The sequence below is a fragment of the Crassostrea angulata genome, chromosome 4, assembly GCF_025612915.1.
Source record: "Crassostrea angulata isolate pt1a10 chromosome 4, ASM2561291v2, whole genome shotgun sequence".
NCBI lineage: Eukaryota > Metazoa > Mollusca > Bivalvia > Ostreida > Ostreidae > Magallana > Magallana angulata.
In genome coordinates, this window is record NC_069114.1 from 32,301,824 (window position 1) to 32,309,312 (window position 7,489).

The following is a 7,489-nucleotide window of genomic DNA, read 5'->3' on the forward strand; positions in this document are numbered from 1 at the left end:
CTTTATTAACTTCAAATATGTATGAAGCCTCGTTTAATATACTAAATACAAATGTAAGTGTACTTGAGTCCACAACAGGTCTGACATATACATTTGTACCTTGGATCTGATAACTTTAGTGAAACATTTACAAATAAACGTGCAAGCACTTATGGTTTGTATGTTCCCTTTCACTTAAATAATTAGAAAAAAACTAACTTCGGAAACAAATTGTGTAAAAAAGATTAAACTTGGAATTTATCAATTATTTCCTAGGTCATTTTTGCTCCACATTTTACATTAACACAAATCTTAAAAAGAAAGTAATAAATATATTTATCCGAGCCTCTTCGGGGTTTTTTTCCGGTTTTTTTTTTTTTGCATGAAATATTAAAATTTCGTTATTTTTAGTATCTGTTGTATGGTTGTTCGATCGATGCTTGCTTAATATTGTCCAATTCATGGTTAAAAAGCTCATTACTGCATTACTTCGCTATATATTTCTATTTTTAAACAAATTAACTGATTTTCTTTCAATGATATAGCAAGAGGAAACCAGAAAATTTGATTAAAAAATATTTATACTCGGGCCATAATTGACGCATGATCAAAAGAAAATTCCAAGGGTGTTTGGAGTATGCATGGTGAAATCACCGAAGATATCGATAACAAAATAGTTTCTGTTGAGTTAATAATTTTGAATGTACATATCCTATATGCTTTATCAAATATATCTTTCAAATAAAACATTTTAGCAAGTTTCGCTGTGTGATTTTGTCACTTAACAGGATTAATATGCCTGAATACTTTACGGTTCTCTCTCTCTCTCTCTCTCTCTCTCTCTCTCGCAAACACAATTGACAAGTTTCTATCGTTTTATCTTTCTAATGAATATCTATCTATCTATATATTTATATATCTATCTTCCTTTCTACTGTTTATCATCTGTCTGTGCATGTGCATAAGCTCGTTTTCAAGGACGTAAGTCTGGCCTTAACTTAGTCTGATACTAGTGTTTACGGCCAGGCGTACGCCTCTTAGTGAAACGCAGTTTACGCCGGTGTAACGAAGAATATTGACCCGGATTGAAAATTGACCCGCGGGTCGTTTTTCCACGTTGAATATTGAGACCAAAGGTGTTGAATAAAGACCCTAATCCGTTGAAAATTGACCCGCATCGTGGAATTTTGATCATGAAACCGGTTCAAAATTCAACAGCAAAGAAGCATAAATTAACGAATCAATATTAATTATAACTTGAGTTTACTTAATTAAAAATTATCAGTTTTTATAAATTTATTCTTTAGATATACATGTTCACATGTTTCAAGGGGGGGTGGGGGTGTGTTAAAATGAGACTTAAATAATTATTTTTTGAATTTACATAGTATCCCTTTAAATATGTACATGTAATAACTATTTTATTCATAATAAACTTTTCGCGTATAATTGCTGTGTGTGATATCTATATATTTTTAAAGAAATATATGTTTTTTAATAATATTAGTATACATGGTTTCACATTAAAATATTCAATTCAGTAAAACGCTTTTTTTTAATTTGCTGGAGAAGTGTACAAATATAAATAATTTTAAAAAATTACAATACGTCATATTATTTAATTTTGGTTTTACGTTCACCCATTAAATTGAAACTTTGATATTGTTCATTGTAAATTTTCTGAGTGGGTGTAAATAAAAAAAATTACAGTATGTCATATTGAGATTTTTGTGTTTGCACCCACTCAGTTTGTTAAAACTGTGACTGTCTGAATTTTGTATTCACACCCATCCAGCCAATAACAGTTTACAAAATGATGATATGCTAACATGATTGTACTCTTTCATGAACAATGCTGTAGTAACTATACCTTGAAAGCCGAATTTTGGTGTTTTATTTTTTTCCATTAGAATAACTTTTGATGTAACTAAATATCATCAAATCGCTAATTTTTCTAGGCATTAACAATTCTGCTTCATGGAATCTGTAGCAAGTTAGCAACCTAATTTTTGTACAGGATGACAATAGAATTTTGCTTTAAAGTTTCTAAATTGCTTTGATCACAAAAATGTATCATAAATTTACTAGCAGTAATTGTTTTCGTAAATAAATTGGTAAATTGCATTTTTTGAATAGAAATAAGTAGTAGAAGATTATACAGCAGCGTTGGAGTAGATGATTGACCTTCCTATCACAGCCACCTACATTATTAATTTCATTTAAACGTGTTAAATGTGTATATTATGTGTATATAAGACATGCGGTACTTGAATATAAAATAATTATCTGAATATTTATCATGTATGATTGTATGACATTGTTGGTAGACATGTTCACTCACACCTATATTAACAAACATATCACCTTCATTTATACCTGCAGAGATACAAACATAAGAATGAGATTTTCATGATCCAGCCCATTTGAAAAAAACAGTAAATAAAAGGGAACTATGTATCAAGTAAATATACATGTATAATACTTAAATAGGTTTAAACAGTGTACCGTAAGAGAATCAAAAACGCTTTGGAGATCTAATATAAGTATAAACATGGGAAACGATTTTACAATTTTATCTATATGAAAAATCAGAACTACCACAAAGTATATAGTTCATATAAAATGGTACACTAATGTCAATAAGTTTTTTAAAAAGTTCGTCTCTTTGTTGAGTGTATCTTGGATATCCAGGGGAAAAATCACAGTTCCTTCAGATTCAGACCCACAGTATAAACATCGACTCACATCAGGAAAAAAAATCCTTAAATACGTAAGCTTTACTAGCTTTATTCCGTAATTGACGTATAATAATATTTCCTATTGCCTTAACTGAAAGGTTTGTAAACTCTAGGTATATTTTGTTTTTTAAGTTTTGACTTAATATAGAAAGATAAAGTTGATGAAATTTTCTTTATTCCATAATTTACATGTAGACGGAGCATAGCTATATATTGTAACAAGCATTCTGAGGGTATTGCATAAGCAATACACGTCCCCTACCGGTTTGTAGAAATTTGTGAAAACAATGCACTGTCATGCAGAATATCATTTCTTACCGTCTCAACAGACCAACCCGATAACGAACCCGATTGTAATAATACAAAAAAAACCCTGTCGAATAAATTTACAACACAATGCTTGATACTATTTTACAGAACTTATTTGTTTGTTAGAAACAATAAAAGGAATGGTCAAAGTAATGCTCGATATTATTACTGACAACATACTTTCCTCGTTTATTTAATACAAACCGAGCCCGATAATTAACGAACACGAACATTAAAAAATCGGAATATAAAAAATTAATTTTCTTGAAAATATGTCAACCAAACGCTATAAAAGTATAAACTTGATCTGTAGTTTGATATTTTGAAGCTGCTCAGCAAGTTTCATATCATTCGTCCAACGCATAAAGAAAAAAACTGTGGAAAACTGAAGTGGGACAGACAGACGGACGGGCAGACGGACGGGCGGACAGACGGCTGACGGACGCAGAGGAAAGCTATAGTCCTGTCCGGTGAAACCGCCAGGGGACTAATAAGTATAATTATAGTGGTAGATAGTTAAAAAGCTAATTCGATCTATGATTATATGCATGTTCAGTAAGAAAATATGATTGAATTCAATCTAACATATCTTGTGGTGCTAAACCATTTATATTCTTGTAGAATATAATTAGTTTATGGTTATCCCTTCGAGATTACAAGGTTTCCAAATTAAGCTCACTATATAAAATTATTTTAGAAGAATTAACTCTGATCCCTGTCACTGTCCTGGTTGCTTCAATTTGTACATGTTTAAGCAATTCGGATTTTTCCTTGATATAGCTGCTCCAAACAACATATCTATCAGTTGTATACTTTTCGCATACCTTTTTAATGTATATTCCATTAATATAATTAGATCAACCATCCTCCGACTGTATATTTAGATGCAAACCTACTTTTTTTAAATTGATAACATTTTTGCTGTAGAGGGTACTAGTATATGTTTTTAATTTTGAGAAAAAATATTACGTCAGTTGCCTGTGTTTCTAATTTACAGGTAAATAATAGAATTGAAAACTCAAAATAATAGAAATAAATTGCATTTTTAAGAAGAATGACTGTATATGCAGAAAATTGGATGGTGCTTCAATAAAGTTAATGATTTTATGAAAAATCATTTTTAAGTCGTAAAAAATTAAAAACATATGTTAATATGTATATGCTGTATATATACGTATAAAAAAACCCCAGTATATATGAAAATTGTTGAATTGCCTTAAAAGTGACGGATAATATGTTTGTTAGATATATTTATCAGAGATTGTAACAAGTTTAAACTTTAAATTCTGTCACATGAGGGAATGAAAACCATGTCATCTATGTCAAAAATATTCTAGCCCTACTCGCCTGCTCCATTCCGAAGCAAACGCTTATATTCTTAGCTTTTATACATAGTATTGTAATGATAAATGGATATCATATTTTCAATCTAAAAACTAAATGATGAATTGGACATATCAGCCTAAAAGAAATTAGCCACGTTCGCATATGTATCGGACAGTATGTACATTTTAAGACTGAAACTTTCAAATATGTGCATGATGGTACATTTAAACCGTGTAGAGTAAGTTCCAGTTCAGATCAAAACTCTGAGGTTTGGGTCAATTCTCAACAGGATCAATTTTCAACGGGTCGAGGATATCAGAGTTTAGAAAAATCTTTCTCATACCGTTGAAAAATGACCCCGGGTATAAATTTCACGATTTTGGTCTCAATTTTCAACGTTGAAAAATGACCCCCCGGGTCAATACTCAACGTTGAAAAATGACCCCCGGGTCAATTTTCAACCCGGGTCAATATTCTTCGTTACACCGGACTAAATTATGGCGTACGCCCTAAGGCCTAACTTAAGTTTCGTCGTTTCTTACACCTTTTAGTGAAACGGGCCCCAGAATGTTAGTTATAAAATTGTTAGTCCAACGTAAAAAAAAATCATACTAAATAGAACATTCCTATAATCAATATAATATATATGTATAAAGGTTTAGAGATTGTCTATATCGGACCTAAGCAATATGGGTAGTTTTACCCTATACATAAAATATTCATATATATTTTTCTAGTGACTTTTTAAATATTTAAATAGAAGTAATCAAATACAGGCGGGCGTGAAGCCCTATGGGCAAATACGGGCGGGCGCGATCAAATCTATCATAGAGTCCGTCGGGCTTAATTGGATTTGATCAGCCCCGTCCATACATGATCACCTCATAATAATCAAAAACTGATTCCTTGTTTCTTGTTTAAAACATCAAGGGAACATTGAATAAAGCATACTTACTTAAATTACGAAATAAAGAGTAATATTAAGGCCATCGTTGTTCAAAAATTGTACAACTATTATAGCGATTTGACAAAAAATGAATACAATATGTATTTCATTTTCTCTGATAGAAGATATTCATTGTTGAAAACTGAATAAAATGCTAATGAATTCAATGAGGTAAGATAACGTTTTGAACTTTTTTCCCAAATTCGACTGTCTTGTTATTTGCCCTAGATAAAAGAGAAAGTGGTATACTCTCAAGTATTTTTCTAAAAATGTCCCTTGTCGAATGTTAGCACGTGCCGCTATATAGAGGCTTGAGTTTAAAAATGAGAGAGAGAGAGAGAGAGAGAGAGAGAGAGAGAGAGAAAGAGAGAGAGAGAGAGAGATTAACATTTATACATGCCTGTGAGAGTGGAGTTCAACTTCGACACATATGATATATATATATATATATATATATATATATATATATATATATATATATATATATATATATATATATATATATATATATATATATATATATATATATATATATATATATATATATAATATGTGGATCATATGTCACAAAATGCCTATGAAGTATTGATTTCCATTAAGAGCAGACAGCCGATCGATGATCGAAATCTTTTTCAATGACTTAAATGTAGCACGCTTGACAGCTATTGTGAAGGAAAATACTTACAGACCCTGAAACGTACTACTACACCACACGCTCGCTGCCCGCTCGCTACACGCTCGCTAAACGGTTCACACGAAACGCTGAACGGTTTACACGAAACGCTGCACGCTTTGCCCGAAACGCTAAACGATTTACACGAAACGCTGAACGGTTTACACGAAACGATTCTCGCACGAAACGATTTGCTCGCTTTTCACACGCTTTGGACACGCTTTTATTCTGATCGATTCGAGTCCTCTCGGATTTTACCCTGACTCTGTTAGTATTATTGCTCAAAAGAAATATCCATGATTCTTATTAGTGCCGTAAAAAATAAAAATAAAAATTCCAAAGAAAAAAGTTACCGTAACATAATATTCAATACCAAAAATAACATCCGCATGATGACAAACTGAAAACAGTTTTTCAGTATTCGGCGGGATTTGTTTTTTCTTCTCACATTAATATTTTTATTGGTTTCAGAGAATACGATGTAAAAATACTAACAGTAAATAAACCCGTAATTATTTACATTGATAATTTTGAAAGTTATGTAAAATAAAATTAGTCACATAAGTTAGAAAATGCTATAAAACAACCGATTATTTTTTTTTCTTATGTCGAATCATTCGCGTAAATAAATGTTCCGTACATAAATCACAGAAAAAAATCAATCGATTAAACAATAAAGAAAGATGTCATTACTATTTTGGATTTCGGAAAGAACAAAAAATGGTTAAAGTTGTTGTCTCAATATTCGTATACATAACCGGCACCCCGCATAACGGCGTAAAATATCTCTATCATAATATATTTGAATTAAGTACCATGCAAGCCATATAGATTCCCATAATAATTAATTGCATGTGTACATTTTAGGAAAATTTCAGTGTGTTAATTACTTGTTGTTTTCCGTAATCAGTGTTTAAATAATTAAAATAATAACTTGTAGAAATATTCTTAATCGGTATTCAGAAGAATTTTAAAGTATATTTTATTTCTATGTTTACATTTAATTTTGTTCAAATTAATGTTAAATAATCTATCATTGAAATTGTGTGCATCATCAAATACTGATTCCGACTACCTTGAAGTCATTAAATTTCTATTGGCTATTGACAAAAAAAGAGACGCGTGACCATCCAATGAAAACGAATACACAGAGTTTGATTGACAGGTTCAGCCAGGTGCAGGTCTCACCCGATGTCCGAGGTTATGTGTACTGGTTGTACACAGCCGAATAGTCTCAGTAACTAGTATTCTTTTAATACATACGCGTACTTTTCTTTTGTTTGTTAAGAATTAATTCAATTTTGTAAAAAGATTAGTATATTATTTCTTATAGATTTTTTTCACGAGAATATCTCAAAGGAGTTTTGCCAATCACAAACAGTTTAAAGTAACGTTTAACACGAGCGCTATTTTGAAACAATTAAATTGTCAGAGAGTTCCGAATGAAATCTGATGAACGTTTCACACGGTTCTCGCACGCTTTGCCCGAAACGATTTACACGCTTTGCCCGAAACGCT